The sequence below is a fragment of the Somniosus microcephalus genome, chromosome 27 (genome assembly GCF_052327205.1).
Source record: "Somniosus microcephalus isolate GS21.2 chromosome 27, FLI_Smic_1.0, whole genome shotgun sequence".
NCBI classification, from domain to species: Eukaryota; Metazoa; Chordata; class Chondrichthyes; order Squaliformes; family Somniosidae; genus Somniosus; species Somniosus microcephalus.
In genome coordinates this window covers 5,813,633-5,835,928 of record NC_141013.1, presented here as the reverse complement: position 1 = coordinate 5,835,928, position 22,296 = coordinate 5,813,633, and positions in this window count along the sequence as shown.

The window sequence follows — 22,296 nt, the reverse complement described above, 5'->3', positions numbered from 1 at the left end:
GGGAGAGAGTGCTAAATGAGCTACATGAAGGTCATCTGGGGGGAGTGAAAATGAAAAGCCTTGCTAGGGCTTATGTGTGGTGGCCGGGAATCGATCAACAAATTGAAGACCTAACCAAGAGCTGCTCAGGATGCCAGAAGGTCCAAAATGCACCACCACATGCCCCTCTACACCCATGGGAGTGGCCCTCGTCTCCATGGCAACGGGTGCATATTGATTTTGCTGGTCCATTCATGGACTCAATGTTCTTAATAGCAGTGGCTGCTCATTCAAAGTGGCCTGAGGTGATAAAAATGTCCTCAACCACTACAGAGAAAACGATTGCAGTCCTACGGACCATATTTGCCAGAAACGGCTTGCCAGAGCAGATTTGCTCTGATAATGGACCACAGTTTGTGTCCGAAGAGTTTCAAAAATTTATGAGAAGGAATGGGGTAAGGCATTACACATCTGCCCCGTATCATCCAGTCACAAATGGATTGGCTGAGAGGTTCGTACAAACCTTTAAGAAGGCGATAAAGGCCATGTGCGACGATGAAATTCCACTACAGCATAAGGTGGACAATTTCTTATTAGCCTACCGAAACGCAACACATGCAGTTACCAACCAGACCCCGGCCATGATGTTCTTTAACCGAAGGTTGCGATCTCGTCTGGACTTGCTTAGACCAAATGTGCGAAGAAATGTCGAGGATAAACAATTCCAGCACATCAATGAGAAGCCGACAAGGAGCTTCAATGTAGGACAACCAGTCTTGGCCCGTGACTACCGAACAGAGAAATGGCAACCCGGAACGATATGCACACGGCAGGGGCCATTAATGTACACAGTGGATGTCGGGGAGAACATTGTGAGACGCCACGTTGATCAGATCTTAGCGTCACAGGAACGAGTCAGCCCCATGTCTTGCGTACCTGGGGATGAACCCAACATACCGGTAGCATCTACCTCCGAACCAGTAGCAGTGGAACCCGATGAACTAACCGATAAAAAGGGGCCAGAATTGCCTCCACACCAAGAACAAGAACCTCAGGAAAGGCGCTATCCCGAAAGGATCAGGAAGCCGCCCCAAAGACTGAATCTATAAATGGACTATTGTTGTTTAATGTACATGTTAAAGTGTTAATTGTTATTTGAATATTATGGGTACTACTAATCTAAAAGGGGAGGAATTGTAGTGTATGTACCTTTAAGAGAGAACTACTTTTACAGCTCCTGTTTACTGTAGTACTGGCAGTGACCACACCTGTATATAAGCCTTGCGCATGCCTCTGTACCCCAGTCTTGAGACTACCCTCCTCCAGTAAACACCTGTTGATTGTTAAGTTACAGCATCTGTGTGGTTATTGAAAAACATCATACTCTCAGAATCACGGATCTAACACCCCTCTGGTTCTTTTGCCAATTATCTTAAGTCCGTGTCCTCTGATTACCGACAATGCAGCTGCTTAAGACTGTAAATCAATAAATCTAACAAGGTCACTTAAAATTAAATGGAAATGGTGTCCTCAATGAGCACCGGCTGTATTTCCAAGTACATAATACAGTCTGTGCCTGGCACACGCTGGGAGTTTAAACAGATCTTTCCCAACAATAACACTTGCAGAACTGGCCCGAGCGAACCACTCCCTCTGCTCCATCAGTGGAGGTCAGTCAGGTGACAACAACAACCTGCATTTAGATAGTGCCTTTAACATACAGAATGCCCCATGTGGAAAAGATAAATAGAAATAGGAAAACGAAAGGTCTGAACTGCGGAGGGGGAGATTAGGAGGGGCGATCGACAGCTGGTTTGAAAAGTTGGGCTTTGAAAAGGTTTTTGCAAGGCGGAGGGAGCAGTGGAGGAGTTTAGGTAGGGAGTTCCAGAGGGTAGAATTAAGGCAGATGAAAGATCTTCCACCAATGATAGGGTGAAGGGGGATGGGATGGGCAAAAGGCCAGAGTTGGAGGACTGAAAAATGTAGGAGGGGATGTGAGCGTGGAGTCAATACACCCTTGCCCTCTACAATCTGTCCCGAAAGTACTTTGCTTTGCTACCACAATCCCTGTCTTCAGAAGCCTCACAAGAACTCAACTCTTTGACCGTGCCTTTGGTGTCCCTCCTAAATGTCTTCCCTTCTGTTTAGTGACCACTTCGCCACTTTGTTGAGCACACTGAGCCATTGTCTTATTTGGTGAACACCATATAATGCAGGGTGTTTTTGTTGCTGAATGCCTGAATGAAGCATTCTCACAGGTACAGATCTCTTTTGTACAAATTGGCTGCCGCGTTGCTCGACAGTACGACAGTCACTAAAGTTCAGAAAGTAGTCACAAAGGACATCAGGATGTCCTGAGGTCCTGATAGCCGCTATAAAATTGCAAGTTCTTTCTTTTTTTTTCTTTCTTTAAACAGGAAGTTTCAACAGAATCCCTCTTTAAAAAAAAAGTCAGCCGCACCATCAGAACCCATTTTAAAGACATGATAAGGGGTTCGAGTTAAAACGTGCTGGGATGGAGCCATTAAACTGAGGGAAATCTTACACTGGTGCTGTAGGAGATGTTCTTCTGGTTTTGGGATTGAGGCATTGTGGAGCGAGCTTGACTTTGCATCAAGCCCAGACATTGGAATGCTTGATGCAAAAATTAGAAATCAGTTTTAACCTCCAACACTTGAAAGGCCTCATCTTGATGAGTGTAAAATCCACCCAAAAAATCTTGAAAGGATTTAGCACTTTTGAAAAATAGTTCATGAACAACAAGTGAGAGAACAAATAGTTAAGTTCGCTCCTCTGTATTAGTTGAGTCTGTAGGGGAATTTTTGTTAAATTTGTTTATGGGATCTGGGCATCACTGGCAAGGCCAGCATTTATTGTCCATCCCTAATTGCCCTCGAGAAGGTGGTGAGCCCCCTTCTTGAACCGCTGCAGTCCGTGTGGTGAAGGTGCTCCCACAGTGCTGTTAGGGAGGGAGTTCCAGGATCTTGACCCAGCGACGATGAAGGATCGGCGATATACTTCTAAGTCAGGATGGTGCATGACTTGGAGGGGAACTTGGAGGTGGTGGTGTTCCCATGCGCCTGCTGCCCTTGTCCTTCTGGTCGAGGCTAAACCTTGGCAAGACAGAGTGGATCTAATCTGTAGTAAACAAAGGTTGAAGATAGTTGAAAAAATGTAATTGTCTCAATTGACTTGCCACGTGTTTGAGCAGAATAACAATATCCATCACCATCTTATAATGAGATCCCTATTCACGAACAATAACCAACTGGATCCCATTTAATCCATGCTTTGCTCTTTAAGGTAGGAGTGGGATACAGCTGACAGGATCAACAGAAAGGCTTTAGGCTTTCACCTTGTAAGTCAGTACAAAGTCGTCATCTTGTACTCTTAGAAACCATTTGGATCAATATCATGAGACATCTATGCTGGTTCCAATCATCCCCTTGTCGTTACGCCATATAGTCAAAGAACAAAAACCGAGAGAAAGAAAATGAGTGGCCTTTGGTTATAATTGAATGTATCTCTGCTTAGTGAGCTTGGGTGACTCAGTCACACTCTTCAAAAGCTTACATTCCAGTTCAACTCTAGGAAGCAATGACTGCGATTTCAGGTTTGACTCACCACCTGATGAAGCCGAGAATGGACCACCTTGTCTGGGCCAGGCGGTCTTTGAGAATGCTGTGACTCTGAGCGACTATTGCGGCAGCTGTGCTTCTTCCTCCACTTCGTCAACTGTTCCATGTCTTTTGAAAAGAGCCAGGTTGTGGCTTTTATTTTATGAACTGGGAATCATGTTACTCAGTCCAGGGGACAGTATGGATCACTCCAAACATACACAAAAGGACTTTTCAAATTTTTATTGACAGCAAAGCAAAATTTGCCAATCAGGTTTTGAATTGCGATAAGACACATCGGCCTAGAAATTCAGTGCCCTTAGCGCCGATTTTGCGGCGCTAGAGGGCCTAGCGCTGCAATTGGCGCCGGCGCCGAAATTGCCTGGGGCCCTTCCGCCGCGGTAGACCGGTAGCGCTGCGCCGGCACCGATGACGTCATCGGTGTGCGCAGCGTCCTGGTTGCCATGCCGACGGGCCCCAGCGCCGAAATTCAGTTGCGGCCGCCTCGCCCGTGGCAGCCGCAACTAAGACTCTGGCAACAGAGTCTTACATGACTTTGCGCCGGCGCATTAAAGGCCCCGCGGCGGCCGGCCGCTTTCCCGCCGGTCGCCTGGCCGCAGCTCCCTCCCCGGACTTCCCCCCCCCCCCCGGAACAGAAGCAAGCCCGGCACTTGTCCGAGGTGCCGGGCTCATTTTTAAAAAGATTTTCGCGGGCCGCGGCCGGGTGCAGGCAGCTCCTCCTTAAGGGAAGGAGGAGGCCTGCACTTCCCGAACCTGCCGCACCGCCGGAATAGCGCCGATATTCAGCGCGTAGCGCCAGTTTTCAGGCGCAAACAGCTCTCAGCAGCGCCGGCAGCCGTTTGGGCGCAGAACTATTGAATTTTGGGCCCGACCAGCGCGACTTAGCTCCGGCACTAACTTCCGGCGCTAAAGCCCTGGCTGCGCCAAAACTCAATTTCTAGGCCATCTACATTAATAACAACACAAGTTGAACTTACAGTAACCTCTAGAATGTTCTTTGACACTCTTCCAGGCTTTCCTTCTGAAGGGTTTGGTGGCAGTTACCTTAGTCAGGATATCTTGCTTCCAAGCCACAGTGTCTCATAAAACCTAACTACTATTAACCGTGTGTGTGGAACATCAAATAAAGGTGATCTTTCTTTTCTCCTCAATAACACTTTCAAAAACTATTTTAGAAAATATCGCTTTGTAAATTTGTAAGTATTCGGCAAAAACAAAGAGTCCTTTTTGCTGGCTTGTAGATCTTGATAAGTGTGCATTTTACAGCTAGCCAGAGGGGCTGGAGAGTCCATTAATCCTGAGTCTTGTAGTCTGGACATTATTTACAAGATTTAATGCAACTACTATACAAGACATATCAAATTTTAGATTGACCAGTGGATCGACAACACAACATTACCCGCTAATAGGCCAGTTATTCTACCAGATTTGTTTTCATGAGGGATCACGCCAGAACCGGTAGATTATCTCTCACCTAAGCGACGATGTGGCACATTATGGCAAAGGGCTTACCGCCACCTCCAGGTGCTGCGTGACGTAAGAAAACTCACTAATCACTTGGTTTGAGTGTAAAACAAGGCTTTAATCAACTGTTTCACAACCATGAGATTCTAGTTACATCACTAGTTCCTGGTTACAAAAACATCCTGAGCAAGCTGGGCCCACGCCCGAGTATTTATACTTTCCTTGGACGGCGCCACCAGCTGGCCGCCCAGTGTTATCTCATGAGTCATTTCTACATGAATGGTAAGATTCATGACAGTGTGCACCGCCTGCAGTATAACTGCAGTTGTGTAGCATGTAGGCACAGGTCAGTATGCCTGGGGATTACACAGGAACAGGAGGAGGCCATTCAGCCCCTTTCTCCATCATTTCTGCTACCCTTTGTGTGAAAACGTGCTTCCTGATTTCCTCTCTAAATGGCTGGCTGTCATTTTAAGTTCCTGTCCCCTCTGTTTTGAATCCCCCACCAGAAGAAGCAGTTTCTACCCGATCAAATCGTTCTAACATCTTAAACACCTCGATCAGATCACCCCTCAATCTCCTAAACTCAAGGCTAGTCTGTGCAACCTGTCCTCAGAATTTAACCCTCTAAACCCCGGTATCATTCTGGTGAATCTGCACTGCCCCCCCTCCAAGGCCAGTGTGTTCTTCCTGAGGTGCGGGGCCCAACATTGAATGGCTTTGACCAAGGCTCTATACAACTCTGTTTCTATGCTGTAAATACTTTGTAATACTATGTAACTGAAGCATAACTTCCTCCTCTTTTGTATTCCAGTCCCCTTGAGATAAAGGCCAACATTCCAGGAGCCTTTTTAATTGTTGTTTGTACCGGTCTACTGGCTTTTAATGATTTGTGTACTTGGACTCTCAAACCGTGTTGCTCCTCTACAGTTCCTAGTTTCTCACCATTTAGAAAAGACTCCAATTCGCACAGAGTCATGAGGTTGTGAGGCACTAAATTACCTGCTACTGTTTCCTCAAAAGCCTTTGAAATTTTTACTTAGCTGACTTTATTAGCACAGTGTTGCGATGTTTCAAGAGTGTTCTGGAATGTGAATGGCATCAGGCTGACACTTGTATTTCGCACGATCCCAAGAGACCAGCGGTAGCTTTCATCTGGCCAACACTGCAGCAGTGAAGCAAGCAGTATAACTTTGTTCTACCCGCTCACAGTACTCCCTAACACAGGTGTAGACCTGTGTTTTACATACAATGGGGAAGAAATTGAGTCGGCGCTAACTTCGCTAAATTAGCGCCCCGACGGCCGAAATTGAGTGGTAGCACCCCAAGAGGAAAGTGGGGTGCTACTGGAAGCATCCCGCCTCCCTCTTGGGGTGCTGCGAGGGAAGATCGCGGCACGTAGCATCGTGGTATTGCAGGCCTTCCTCCCCTTCTTATGGGGAGGGGCCTTGCGCAGCGCGACCCGGGGCCCAGCTGGGCCACCAGGGATCGGAGTGCCGACAAAAGAGCCCGGCACTCAAGAGAAGTGCTGGGCTCATGCAGCGCAGCTGGCACTCCGCGGGGAGGGCGGGTCAGGAGGCCGGGGACGCGAGCGGAGGCAGGTGCTGGCAGGCAACAAAAATGGCCATCCAGCACCTTGCCTTTAATTAGTGCCGCCCCAGTCAGGAGGCGCTCTGGAAGATCATGGCCGGGGCGCAAGCGGGGTGCTGCACACGGCAATGACGTCATCGCCGGCAGCGCAGCACAGTGGGGCGCTAACGGTTACCGCCACTGCTAACCTCCCGCTGAATTTCACGGGAGGCGTTGGCAGCGCCGCGCCCGGGCGCTAACGGGAGGCGCAAAGCAACCGGATTTTTCCCCCATAGAGTTACAGAATAATTGGATCCAAAGAGTGTTAGTGAGACACACACTGTGATCTGTCAGTGCCATGGTGTAATTTAGGTATTGTATTGTGTAGGCAAGGGGAGCCTAGATAAATACATATTTCATCCAAACTCAACAATCCAAATGTAAATAACACGGCGCACCATCCCCGTCCTCTCCCATTACATCAAAAGGCTGACGCAAACATGAAAATTCTTGGCAAATGAGATTGGAGTAGAATACAGAGAGTACAGCAAATCCCATAGATGGTTCTTATATACAACAACAACAACTTGTATTTATATAGCGCCTTTAACGTAGTAAAATGTCCCATGGCGCTTCACAGGTGTATTATAAGACAAAAATTTGACACCGAGCCACATAAGGGGAAGTTAGGTCAGGTTTAGTCAAAGAGGTATGTTTTAAGGAGCATCTTAAAGGAGGAAAGAGAGGTGGCGAGGCGGAGAGGTTTAGGCAGGGAATTCCGGAGCTTAGGACATCGGCAACAGAAGGCACGGCCACCAATGGTTGAGCGATTAGAATCAAGGATGTTCAAGAGGGCAGAATTAGAGGAGCGCAGATATCTCGGGGAGTTGTGGGGCTGGAGGAGATTACAGAGATAGGGAGGGGCGAGGCCATGGAGGGATTTGAAAACAAGGATGAGAATTTTGAAATCGAGGCGCTGCTTAACCGGGAGCCAATGTAGGTCAGCGAGCACAGGGGTGATGGGTGAACAGGACTTGGTGCGAGTTAGGACATGGGAGATACCCGGGAGTGGTTACCACGATGTCCTCAGCTAATCCTGACTCAATTTTCTGGCTCAAGCAGATCCAAGCCCCTCCGAAGTTATTTACGCGCCCACAACCTACGTCATTGCTGCAGCTTCCGGGTGGGAGGTGTGTCCAGAAGCAATGGGTCGCAATTGGGTCAAGGGGAAAATCAGTGATATAAGTTCCATCAATAATGTCTCCTGAACATTAGGAGACCTTTCTTTCGTTCTTCTGGTGTTCTGGTGCCAGCCCAGTGTCAGGCAGTAGGCCTACTTGAAATGGAAATCGGGGTGCGGTGTTGTCAATGGGATCCCGATTGCCTTTTTTTGGACTGAAATGGCCAGAGTGTGCGCCGTGCACATTCGGACCAGCATCAGGTGAGGGCCCGGCCAAAGAGGAGCCCAAGAGGTGAGTTGTTCTTCATTAGTGTGGAGGAGTCGGAGTGATATCTCCATTATCAGAGCACCACCATTTCATGAAAGTAAGAAAGAACCTGCATTTCTCCAGCACCTTTCACGACCTCAGGATGACCCAAAGCGCTTTAAAACCAATGAAGAACTTTTTTTGAAGTGTAGTCACTGTTGTAATGTAGGAAACGCGGCAGCCAATTTGCGCACAGCAAGCTCCCACAAACAGCAATGTGATAATGACCAGATAATCTGTCTTAGTGACACCGGGGAGAACTCCCCTGATTTTCCCTGAAATAGTGGCCATGGGATCTTATACATCCACCTGAGAGAGCAGACGGGGCCTCAGTTTTATGTCTCATCCGAAAGACGGCACCCTCTGACAGTGCAGCACTCCCTCAGTACTGCCCCTCTGACAGTGCGGCACTCCCTCAGTACTGCCCCGCCGACAGTGCGGCACTCCCTCAGTACTGCCCCTCCGACAGTGCAGCACTCCCTCAGTACTGCCCCTCCGACAGTGCAGCTCTCCCTCAGTACTGCCCCTCCGACAGTGCGGCACTCCCTCAGTACTGCCCCTCCGACAGTGCGGCGCTCCCTCAGTACTGCCCCTCCGACAGTGCGGCACTCCCTCAGTACTGCCCCTCCGACAGTGCGGCGCTCCCTCAGTACTGCCCCTCCGACAGTGCGGCACTCCCTCAGTACTGCCCCTCCGACAGTGCAGCACTCCCTCAGTACTGCCCCTCCGACAGTGCGGCACTCCCTCAGTACTGCCCCTCCGACAGTGCAGCACTCCCTCAGTACTGCCCCTCCGACAGTGCAGCACTCCCTCAGTACTGCCCCTCCGACAGCGCGGCAATCCCTCAGTACTGCCCCTCCGATAGTGCAGCACTCCCTCAGTACTGCCCCTCCGACAGTGCGGCACTCCCTCAGTCAGCCTAGATTTTTGTGGCATCATTTGGGTGTGCACACAAAGCATTTCACTGTTCAGCAAATAGATTTTTCTGAACTCACCTAAAGTAATTTTTCATTAAGCAAAAAGTGTTACAGGAACTTTAATTAGAGGCAATGAATCCATTAAAGAAAGAAAATAATCCTTTGGTGGAGATAAGGTGCTATGGAGATTGGAACTAATTGGAGAGCTCTTTCAAAGAGCCGGCACAGGGGCACGATGGGCCAAATGCTGTAAGATTCTATGATGTTGTAGGAATTGCTAGCTTCCTAACCAAAGGACTGAGATCGAGTCAGTCTGTCAACCAAATGAAGTTTAATACTGTTTTGCAGAAATGGCAATCAAAACGCAGGAAAACTAACTAACAGGTCTATGCTCAATGCTGGCTCCACGAGGACTGAGGGAAAACACTCCTCAGTCTGACGTCATGACGCCATCACGTTTCCCGCCGTAGGGAATGTCACGTGACCCATGTGGTGACGTCATCGCGTTCGGTCTTAATCCTACAGAGACCGCGCTATTTACATGCAGCAAAACGAATACAGGTACAGATTCATTCTGTTACAGATAATTATGTACATCGATATAAGAGTCCCTGGGTGGCTCTGCCACATGCGCCCCCCCAGAATTGTCTTTAACAGTGAAGTCAATCGAAGAGGAGGTCGGACAAGCCTGTTCGAACGACTCCTATATTCCCGGAGAGGAATTTGCTGAGCAGTGGATGGGCTGACAGGTGGAACGATCCGGTCGGACATAGTAGCGGCGGGCGGTCGACCACGATGTGGTGGCTGTGCAGTTTCGACCGGCTGGTCGAGGTCCAGGTTCGCGGGCTTGAGGCGGTCAATTGAAATGTAGTCGGGTTTGCCACCGATGTCAACCAAAAAACTCTTGTCACCTGCCTCCAGTACTTGGAAGGGGCCCGTATAAGGAGGCTTGAGTGGACCACGATGAGCATCATGGCGAACAAAAACAAACTCAGCCTGCCTTAACTCTGTTGGTATGTGAGAGGAAGGAATGCCATGGTGCGACGTTGGAATTGGCTTAAAGGAGTCGGCTGTTCCCCAGTGTGTGCTGAGTTGGTCGGCTGCGGACCACGGCTTAGTCGGCGATGGCAGGAAATCGCCTGGCACCCAGAGTGGCTGGCCGTACACCAGCTCCGCAGTAGATGACCACGGGTCTTCTTTAGGCGCCGTGCGCAAACCAAGCATAACCCACGGGAGCCGATCCACCCATGCGGTGCCCTGTAGGCTGGCCCTTAGCGATGCCTTTAACGACCGATGAAAACGTTCACACAGCTCGTTCGCCTGCGGGTGGTAAGCCGTGGTGCGATGGAGCTTGGTGCCCAAACCTAAGGCTACAGCGTTCCAAAGTTCGGACAAAATATCTGCCGGGACACCGAAACGTGCGACCCACGAGGAGATAAAAGCCCTGGCGACATCAGCAGAGGTAGTAGACGCCAAAGGAACCACCTCTGGCCATCTTGTAGTGCGGTCGACCATGGTCAGGAGGTGTGTGAACCCTTGTTTTGGCGGAAGCGGCCCAACGAGGTCTACGTGGACATGGTCGAAACGGCATTCTGGCACTTCGAAAGTGGCCAAGGGGGCTTTTACATGCCATTGCACTTTAGATTTTTGACAAACGACGCAGGTGTTAGCCCAGTCGCGGACATCTTTACGCATTCCTCTCCAGACGAATTTAGATGCCAGTAATCTTTGAGACGCCTTCACGCCAGGATGCGAAAGTCCGTGTATGGCATCAAAAACTTTGCGACACCAGGAAGTCGGAACAATCGGGCGGGGATCTCCCAAGGAGATGTCGCAAAGCATGGAGGTGCCTGCTGAATAGAATTGCACATCTACTGGCTGGAGGCAGGAGGAGTCGGTGCGGAACGCCTGTGTTTCCGGATCAGTTGCTTGGTCGGCAGCCATGTGGGAATAGTCTATTCCCAGTTGAACGGCTTGAACGGTCGCCGCGAAAGACAATCAGCCACCACGTTGTCCTTGCCGGCCACGTGCTGAATGTCGGTCGTAAACTCCGAAATAAAGGTAAGTTGTCGCTGCTGTCGAGCCGACCACGGTTCGGCGGTCCTGGCCATAGCAAACGTCAGTGGTTTGTGATCCACGAACGCGGTGAATTGGCGTCCCTCTAATAAAAATCGAAAATGGCGGATAGCCAGAAACAGCGCCAACAACTCCCTGTCGAACGTGCTGTATTTGTGTTCATTACGTCGTAGTTGGCGACTAAAAAACGTCAGTGGTTGCCACGTGCCGCTGACCCACTGTTCTTGCACGGCGCCTATGGCGTAGTCAGAAGCGTCGGTCGTGAGAGCGATGGTGGCACCAGGCAGTGGGTGTGCCAACATAGTTGCATTTGCTAGAGCGGTCTTTGTGTCGCTGAAGGCGCAGTCCAGCTCGGGCGTCCAAACCACGGGCCATTTTCCCGGCTTTCCTCTGAGAGCCTCGTAGAGTGGTTGCATAAGTTGCGCAGCCCTAGGAACGAAACGGTGGTAAAAATTTACCATACCCAGGAACTCCTGGAGGGCCTTGATGGACTGCGGCCGTGGGAAAGCTGTAATCGGCTCTACCTTCGCCTGAAGTGGCATCACGCCTTCCGAAGTGATGCGGTGGCCCAAGAAGTCGATTTGTGGTAGGCCGAACTGATATTTGGCCGGGTTGATTATCAAGCCATGTTGATGGAGGCGGCGAAAGAGTGTGCGCAACTGGCAGATGTGTTCCTCTTTGGTAGAGCTGGCGATCAGGATATTGTCAAGGTAGACAAATAAAAAGGTAAGGTCCCGCAGCACCGAATCCATCAGGCGCTGAAACGCCTGCGCCGCATTCTTGAGCCCAAATGGCATCCGGAGGAACTCGAACAGGCCAAAGGGAGTAATGACCACCGTCTTTGGGATGTCTTGGGGGTGTACGGGCACTTGATGGTATCCATGTATGAGGTCGACCTTGGAGAATATTGACTTTCCCGCCAAATGCGCGGAGAAATCCTGGATATGCGGTATTGGATACCGATCGGGAGTTGTGACGTCATTAAGGCGTCGGTAGTCACCGCATGGCCGCCATCCGCCACCGGGTTTCGGGACGATATGGAGAGGTGAGGACCAGGGACTATTCGACCGGCGAATAATCCCCAGTCGTTCCATTGCGGCAAACTCTGCCTTTGCGGCTGCGAGTTTGCTAGGTTCTAGGCGCCAAGCCCGTGCGTAAACTGGAGGACCGGTCGTAGCGATGTGATACTCCACACCGTGTTTCGTGGTCGAGGAGGAGAAAGTGGGCTTGGTTAGTTCCGGGAATTCCCCGAGCAGGCGAGTGAATTCATTAGGCACAGGCAAGGCGCAGGAGACCGCGTGCGACACAACTGCACTGCGGAAGCAAGGGATGGAGTTGAAAGTGGCTGCATTAATCAGTCGACGATTTCTCACATCCACCAAAAGGCTGTTGGCGCATAAAAAATCCGCGCCAAGGATGGCTTGTGAGATTTTGGCAGTGATAAAGTCCCATTGAAAACGCTGTCTGCCGAAACACACCTGGGCCCGCCGTTTACCAAAGGTACGGATGGCACCGCCGTTGGCAGCCTGGAGGGGAAAACCATTCCTCCCAGTCCGGATGTCGAGGACGGAGGCGGGAAGGATGCTACACTGCGCCCCTGTGTCGCATAAAATCCGTCGGCCCGAGATGGAATTGGTAATGTAAAGGAGCTTCCCGGAATCGCCAACCACCATCGCGGCCGTGGGACATCCCTCAGGCTCGGGCTTCCTTTCCCGTATTTGGTGCCGGCGTTTTTTCTTCGTTTGAGGCGTGAAACTGCAGGGAGGCCGGCAGCATCTGGCTCTTGCGCCGAAACGGGCATGGTAAAAACACAAGCCGGGCGATGGAGGCGTCAGGGCGGAGTCCACGAGGGAGGGGCGCCTCGTGGCGGTGCAGAATTGCTGCGTGGACGCATAAATGGTGTCTGCTTCGGCGGCAAGCACTACGCAATCCGTAGTATCCGATCTTGCGAGGGCTGCCTGTATCTGCTCGGGCAATTGACTCAAGAACAACTCTCAAAAGAGGAAACATTGCGGTTCGGAGCCAAGGAGTGTGAGCATCTGGCACATTAACTCCGATGGCTTGGAGTCACCTAACCTGGGCAGCGTCAGTAAGCGGCGTGCGCGCTCCGCCTTCGTGAGGCCGAAAACCTGAATTAACCGCGCTTTTAGCGTGCTGTACTTGCCATCGACCGGGGGGTTTTCAAGCAGGTTGATGATCCTCGAAGCCGTGGAGCCGTCGAGTGCGGAGACCACGTAGAGGTAACGGGTCTGATCCGCCACGATGTTTCGAAGGTCAAACTGAGCTTCCACTTGCACGAACCAGGAGGCTGCCTGTTGTTCCCAAAACTGAGGGAGCTTCAAAGCCACCGCGTTCGCTTCCATCGTTTCGTTGCGTTGCGCTTCCTCCGCGAAGATCGTTCGCGAAAGTTCGGGGTCACCACTGTAGGAATTGCTAGATTCCTAACCAAAGGACTGAGATCGAGTCAGTCTGTCAACCAAACAAAGGTTAATACTGTTTTGCAGAAATGGCAATCAAAACGCACGAGAACTAACTAACAGGTCTATGCTCAATGCTGGCTCCACGAGGACTGAGGGAAAACGCTCCTCAGTCTGACGCCATGATGTCATCACGTCTCCCGCCGTTGGGAACGTCATGTGACCCACGTGGTGATGTCATCGCGTTCGGTCTTAATCCTACAGAGACTGCGCTATTTACATGCAGTAAAACGAGTACAGGTACAGATTCATTCTGTTACAGATAATTATGTACATCGATATAAGAGTCCCTTGGTGGCTCTGCCACAATGTACCATAAAGGGGCCCTAAACCTCTGCAAAGCACAACAATTCCTGTGGCGATGGAAATGCTGCAGACTAAGGCGCGATCAGCACAATAATATATACAAAAGAGCTGTAGAACGAACATCAGCAGAACAGAGCATCCATCACTATCTGTTTAAGCACGCTAAGCATTGTAAATTTAATGTGCCTCAAATTATTTTCTCAAAATGGGATTGCTGTAACTCGTTCGATGCTACTTAAAAACCTTTAATTGCGGCTTCATGAAGCACGTTAAAAATTATTGCCAACAGCCGACATTAAAACGATCGGGGAACATCGGTCAAGTGAGCGCCTATTATCTGCCCGGTTCGACCGTACCTTCGTTACGAGGAAATTTAGAAGTCAATCTTTTTTTTTTGTTGCACCTTGCAAATTAAAATTAATCAAGTGTTGAGAAAATAGTATAAAGTGGGAAGGCCTTTTAAGATTGCTGGCTGTCTCTTAAACGACTCCTACTCTGTGACTAGCTGCCTGGCCATTCGGCGAGCAGAGTCAATCTCCTTGAACACCAAGAGAAATTGTCTCATTAAGCTGCTCCGCAAACATTATAACACAATTGGAAAAGGCTAACCTGCTGAATGGTACGGTTTGCTGCCCATTTTAACAAAGCTAGGCTGATCGGTAAAGAGTGACTCAGCTGGTTTTGTCGGCAAATGAATTGCCTGATAGGAACAGCAGGAACAGGAGGAGGCCATTCAGCCCCTCGAGCCCGCTCCATCATTCAATTATATCGTGGCTGATCTGTACCTTAACTCCATTTAGCCCCCACCCCTTGCTCCATACCCTTTGATGTTCTCGCCCAACAAAAACCCACTGACCTCAGCCTAGAACACACCAATTGACCCCCAGCAACCACAGCCTTTTGGGGGAGAAAGTTCCAGATTTCTACTGATCGTTGTGTGAAACAGTGCTTCCGGAGTTCACTCCTGAACGGCCTAGCTCTAATTTTAAGATAATGTCCCCTCATTTGTGATTCCCCCATCAAAAGAAATAATTTATTCTATTATCTGTAAGATAATCTGTTTTTAGTGATGTTACTTGAGGGACAAATATTGGCCCCAGGACACCGGGGAGAACTCCCCCTGCTCTTCTTCGAAATAGTGCCTTGGGATCTTTTACGTCCACCTGAGAGAGCAGACGGGGCCTCGGTTTAAAGCCTCATCCAAAAGAGGGCACCTCCGACAGTGCAGCACTCCCTCAGTACTGCCCCTCCGACAGTGCAGTGCTCCTTCAGTACTGCCCCTCCGACACTGCAACGCTCCCTCAGTACTGCCCCTCCGACAGTGCAGCATTCCCTCAGTACTGCCCCTCCGACAGTGCAACATTCCCTCAGTACTGCCCCCCCGACAGTGAGGCGCTCCCTCAGAATTGCCCCTCCGACAGTGCGGCCTTCCCTCAGCACTGCCCCTCCGACAGTGCAGCACTCCCTCAGTACTGCCCCTCCGACAGTGCAGCACTCCCTCAGAACTGCCCCTCCGACAGTGCGGCCTTCCCTCAGTACTGCCCCTCCGACAGTGCGGCACTCCCTCAGTACTGCCCCTCCGATAGTGCAGCACTCCCTCAGAACTGCCCCTCCGACAGTGCGGCCTTCCCTCAGTACTGCCCCTCCGACAGTGCGGCACTCCCTCAGAACTGCCCCTCCGACAGTGCGGCCTTCCCTCATTACTGCCCCTCTGACAGTGCGGCGCTCCCTCAGTACTGCCCTCCCGACAGTGCAGCACTCCCTCAGAACTGCCCCTCCGACAGTGCGGCACTCCCTCAGTACTGCCCCCCCGACAGTGCAGCAATCCCTCAGAACTGCTCCTCCAACAGTGCGGCCTTCCCTCAGTACTGCCCCTCCGACAGTGCGGCACTCCCTCAGTACTGCCCCTCCGACAGTGCGGCACTCCCTCAGAACTGCCCCTCCGACAGTGCGGCCTTCCCTCATTACTGCCCCTCTGACAGTGCGGCGCTCCCTCAGTACTGCCCCCCCGACAGTGCGGCGCTCCCTCAGTACTGCCCCTCCGACAGTGCAGCGCTCCCTCAGTACTGCCCCTCCGACAGTGCAGCGCTCCCTCAGCACTGCCCCTCCGACAGTGCGCCGCTCCCTCAGTACTGCCCCTCCGACAGTGCAGCGCTCCCTCAGTACTGCCCCTCCGACAGTGCGGCGCTCCCTCAGTACTGACCCTCCGACAGTGCGGCGCTCCCTCAGTACTGACCCTCCGACAGTGCGGCGCTCCCTCAGTACTGCCCCTCCGACAGTGCGGCGCTCCCTCAGTATTGCTCCTCCGACAGTGCAGTGCTCCTTCAGTACTGCCCCTCCGACACTGCAACGCTCCCTCAGTACTGCCCCTCCGACAGTGCAACATTCCCTCAGTACTGCCCCTCCGACAGTGCGGCGCTCCCTCAGTACTGCCCCTCCGACAGTGCGGCACTCCCTCAGTACTGTCCCTCTGACAATGCGGCGCTCCCTCAGTACTGCCCCCCCGACAGTGCAGCACTCCCTCAGAACTGCCCCTCCGACAGTGCGGCCTTCCCTCAGTACTGCCCCTCCGACAGTGCGGCACTCCCTCAGTACTGCCCCCCCGACAGTGAGGCGCTCCCTCAGAATTGCCCCTCCGACAGTGCGGCCTTCCCTCAGTACTGCCCCTCCGACAGTGCAGCACTCCCTCAGTACTGCCCCTCTGACAGTGCAGCACTCCCTCAGAACTGCCCCTCCGACAGTGCGGCCTTCCCTCAGTACTGCCCCCCCGACAGTGCAGCACTCCCTCAGAACTGCTCCTCCGACAGTGCGGCCTTCCCTCAGTACTGCCCCTCCGACAGTGCGGCACTCCCTCAGTACTGCCCCGCCGATAGTGCAGCACTCCCTCAGAACTGCCCCTCCGACAGTGCGGCCTTCCCTCAGTACTGCCCCTCCGACAGTGCGGCACTCCCTCAGAACTGCCCCTCCGACAGTGCGGCCTTCCCCCATTACTGCCCCTCTGACAGTGCGGCGCTCCCTCAGTACTGCCCCCCCGACAGTGCGGCGCTCCCTCAGTACTGCCCCTCCGACAGTGCAGCGCTCCCTCAGTACTGCCCCTCCGACAGTGCAGCGCTCCCTCAGTACTGCCCCTCCGACAGTGCGGCGCTCCCTCAGTACTGACCCTCCGACAGTGCGGCGCTCCCTCAGTACTGACCCTCCAACAGTGCGGCGCTCCCTCAGTACTGCCCCTCCGACAGTGCGGCGCTCCCTCAGTACTGCCCCGACAGTGCGGTGCTCCCTCAGTACTACACTGGGAGTGTCAGCTATGTTTCAAGTCTCTGGAAGTGAGCTGCTCGAGGAGGAACTTCACAGAAAATCTCTCTCTTTTTTTGGTAATATAACTAGACGGGAAGTTCGGAGAATTGTTTTCACACGGTGGGTTGTTAAGATCTGGAAGGCATTACCTGAAAGGGCGGTGGAAGCAGATTCCAGAGGAACTTTCAAAAGGCAGTTGGACGTGTGCTTGAAGAGGACTGATTTACAGGGTCATGGGGAAAAAGCTGGGGTGTGGGACTAAATTGGACAGCTCGTTCAAAGAGCCGGCACAGGCACGACGGGCTGAATGACCTCCTTCTGTGCTGTAAGATTCTATAAGGTATCACAGCTCCATTAACGCTCGGAAGCTGACAGACACCTGGAGCAGCAGGTGTACTGAGCACCAAGGGACAGAGAGGGAGACGGGCTGACTCTTGGCTGCACTGCACTGATCTATAACCACACTGGTCCCTAGGACCAGGAGCCGGGTGTGCGTAAGTGCCCCTGTGTGGCTTTCGATGTGGGGACAGTCACAGCCTCACTGCTGTGCTAATTGAAAGCTGTCCTCGGTGAGTCAGGTGACATCACTGGTGTTGTGGAATCACCACTAGGGGGGAATTTTCCCAGCCCTGTTGAGGCGGGACTGCCGGGAAAATGGCAGAAACTGGGGGCGGGTACCGACTCTGCTCCCAACCCACCTCTGTGCCATCTTCCTGGGAGGCGGGTCCCGAGTCGCACAGGGACCCGTCTCCTGGAGGCGGGAGGGGGATTAAAGCCAATTAACTGCCTGTTAACAGGTAGTTAACAGGCGGTTTTGAGGCTTTTCCCCATTTTACGCCTGCAATTGTGGGCTTCCCGACGGCTGTGAACCTTGCCAGGGTCAGCGAGGCGAGCAGTGGGTCTGCGGGGGTGAGAGGGATCGAAATGTCAGCTGTAGAGGTGAGTGATGGGTGCAAGCGTGGACAGGTAAGTGTGAGAAGTGAGTGTAAAGCGTTGGAAAAAGTTTCCTTACCTTTGCTTCTTCCTGCAGGCTTCAACCGTTGAGGATCCGGAGGCGCCTCATCTCAACGGCAGAGATGACAGAATGGCTGCTGCATTCTCAGATGCAGCAGCCATCTGCTTTCTGCTGAGGAGTGAGGTCTTGGTGAGCCTTTGTGCAAGGGCTCACCTTAGAACAGAGCTTGTCAGTGTTTCACAGCTTCTCAAAGCTGTCAAACGCTGACGATTCATCTGTCAAAAATGTTTCGACAGATGAAGCATCATACGTAGACGTCATCTGTCACCGGCTTTCCCTTAATTGGCCGGTACAAGGCCAATCAAGGGAAAATAGCGTGGGTTGGTCAGACGTTGCTGGGGGCGGGACTGAAACCTGGAAACCAGAAGTCCCGTCACACTGGCGCCGGCCAGTTCTTAAAGGGGAGGGTCGATCTTGCTCCCCATCCACATCCTGCTCATTGCAGCCTTGAATCTCGGCCTGGAGAGACCTGTACATCAAATCTGCTGGAAAGAACAATGTAGAGGCCCAGGGAAAGAACTCAGAGCACAGCCCCCACAGTCTTTTCTAAATCGATGCAAGGAAGGTCAACTCAAAATGGACCTGCAAAGTGCTGCTCAGTACCCAAAACTCCTTCACACAGTGTTGAATCTCTACAGAAGTCTCTCTCTCTCTCTCTCAGAATACGTGGTGTAAAAATGTCGCCAACAAAAAAAGGCAGGAAGTGGTCCCCTTTAAATAGCGCTCCCCCAGTCCCTTCCTGACTGCAAAACGCTCCCCTCAACCTGTCATTGCTAGCAGCAGGCGGTAAGGCAGGGGGCGCCACTCAATAGCTGGTCCGGGGCGTTACCGGGGCGTTGCACGCTCGACTGATGTCACGATCTGCGGGTGCAGGAGATCGTGGCGGTAGTGTTTAGCGCTGCCGCAAAATGTCTGGTCAATTTCGCGAGTGGCGCAAACATCATCGCGCCCGGGTGCTAGTTGCTTTGCGCCCCATTAGCTCCCTCTTAGGGCACTAACGGGAGGCGCAAAGTTACCGCATTTTTCCCCCTACATTCCTCCAACCCTGGCCTCTTGTCCATCCCTCACTTCCTTCACCCTGCCATTGGCGGCCGTGCCTTCAGCTGCCTAGGCCCTGAACTCTGGGATTCCCTCGCTAAACCTCCCTGCTTCTCCACCTCTCCCTCCTCCTTTAAGATGTTCCTTAAAACCTACCTCCTTGATCAAGCTTTTGGCCACCTGCCCTACTATCTCCTTCATTGGCTTGGCATCAATTGTTGTTTGATAACGCTCCTGTGAAGCGCCTTGGGACGTTTTACCTCATTAGAGGCGCTGTATAAATATAGGTTGTTGTTGATGTGTAGACACTGAAGGTGGTACAAAATAGTGAAGAATAATTCATGTTATTATTTTTTCCACTGGGGTTACAAAGAGAATCTCAGTCACAGCACATTAATCAGAACATAAGAACATAAGAAATAGGAGCAGGAGTCGGCCATTTGGACCCTCGAGCCTGCTCCGCCATTCAATAAGATCATGGCTGATCTTCTACCTCATCTCCACTTTCCTGCACTATCCCCATATCCCTTGATTCCCTTAATTTTCAAAAATCTATCGATCTCTGTCTTGAATATACTCAACGATTGAGCCTCCACAGCCCTCTGTGGTAGAGAATTCCAAAGATTCACCACCCTCTGAGTGAAGAAATTTCTCCTCATCTCAGTCCTAAATGGCCGACCCCTTATTCTGAGACTGTGACCCCTGGTTCTAGACTCCCCAGCCAGGGGAAACATCCTCCCTGCATCTACCCTGTCAAACCCTGTAAGAATTTTGTATGTTTCAATGAGATCATCTCTCATTCTTCTAAACTCTAGAGAATATAGGCCTAGTCTACTCAATCTCTCCTCATAGGACAATCCCCCCATCCCAGGAACCAATCTGGTGAATCTTCGTTGCACTCCCTCTATGGCAAGTATATCCTTCCTTAGGTAAGGAGACCAAAACTGTACCCAATACTCCAGGTGTGGTCTCACCAGGGCCCTATAAAATGGCAATAAAATCTTTCAAAACCACATTCTAAAATTAATTTGTTCTTTTTAACTAAGAACGTAAAATTTTGGGCGCCTCACAAGTGACGACAACGCCCGTGAACTAGAGTGTCAGCCAGGGTCCCTCTGCGAGAAAGGACAGGTGTGTCAATGCCAGGTGGGAACCAGCCTGTGCCTGGCCATGCCTGGTCGAACAGCCGATCAAGCTCACGGTTTGAAGAGTGGCCACTTGCATGGGTGTCAGTAGAACAGTGCGCTGCAAGAAATCGATGGAAGAGGAGGAAAAATGCGGCATTCTTATGCTACAAGAACATCTTTTTTTTCCCCCCCCCATCTGTTCATTCAAAGAAAAGTTTATTCTGAATTCAATTAAGCTGACAACTGAACAACTGAAAGAGCATTCAATTCAAACGGGGGTGGGAATGGGTGGAAAGGAATTTGAATGATCTGTACAAAAATCTAGCTGCAGGCAGTGGCACTAATTGGTCCCCCTCGTACTCGCCGCTATTCCTTAAAGATTTCACTGCAATTTCGAGCAAGTAACTGATGGAATTCTGACCAACTTTTCTAATTAATATGCGTAGGCGCTGTTCCAAAGCTCCGTGTAATGGGCACTTCAGGGAATTTCCACTACTTTGCTATGAAATGCCTGGCATCAAGTGACTGCTTGGTGTTGTGTTTAGAACATAAGTGTGTGACAGTGCAGTCCAAGTTTGGTAATATGGATGTATTTAGTGGAGAGAGAAAGAGAGAAAGAAAGAAAGAAAGAGAGAAAGAAAGAAAAAGAACCTGCATTTCTACAGCGCCTTTCACGACCTCAGGACGTCCCAAAGTGCTTTACAGCCAATGAAGTACTTTTGCAGTGTAGTCACTGTTGTAATGTAGGAAACGCGGCAGCCAATTTGTGCACAGCAAGCTCCCACAAACAGCAGCGTGATAATGATCAGATCATCTGTTTTCGTGATGGTGATTGAGGGATAAATATTGGCCCAGGACACCGGGGAGAACTCTCCTGCTCTTCTTCGAAATAGTGCCACGGGATCTTTTACGTCCACCTGAGGGGGCAGACAGGGCCTCAATTTAAAGTCTCATCCGAAGCTGCAACATTAAATAAATTTAAAATGGAGATGGACATTTTCCTAGCAGATAAGGGAATTAGGGGTTATGGGGAGAGGGCAGGGAAGTGGACGTGAGTCTAGATTCAGATCAGCCATGATCCTATTGAATGGCGGAGCAGGCCCGAGGGGCCGTATGGCCTACTCCTGCTCCTATTTCTTATGTTCTTATGTTTTTAAGACAGTACCTGCGACAGTGCAGCACTCCCTCAGCACTGCACTGGGAGTGTCAGCCTAGATTACATGCTCAAGTCTCATGGAGTGGGGACTTGATCCCACAGCCTTCTAACTCAGAGGTGAGAGAGAGAGTGCTACCCACTGAGCTACAGCTGACATGGAGGAATAGTTTCATCACTAGTCGGCCACTTCAGGCCTCGAATAGGTTCACTCCATCTCCGCTGCTGTTAGATTGATATGACAGCATGCTTATGATGTCCGACAGTGTCAGCTGTGGCTCAGTTAGTAGCACACTTGACTCTGAGTCAGAAGGTTGTGGGTTCAAGTCCCACTCCAGGTACTTGAGCACAAAAATCTAGTCTGACACTCCCAGTGCAGTAATCAGGGAGTGCTGCACTGTCGGAGGTGCTGTCTCTCAGAGGAGATATTAAACCAAGGTCTCGTCTGCTCTCTCAAGGTGGACGGAAAAGATCCCATGGCACTATTTCAAAGAAGCGCAGGGGAATTATCCCTGGTGTCCTGACTGATATTTATCCCTCAATCAACATCACTAAAACAGATTATCTGGTCATTATTGCATTGCTGTTTGTGGGAGCTTGCTGTGTGCAAATTGGCTGCTGCATTTCCCACATTACAACAGTGACTCCACTTCAAAAAGTACTTCAGTGGCTGTAAAGCGCTTTGAGATGTCTGGTCGTTGTGAAAGGTACTGTAGAAATGTAAGCCTTTCTTGCACTGAAAGAATGGCCTGTTTT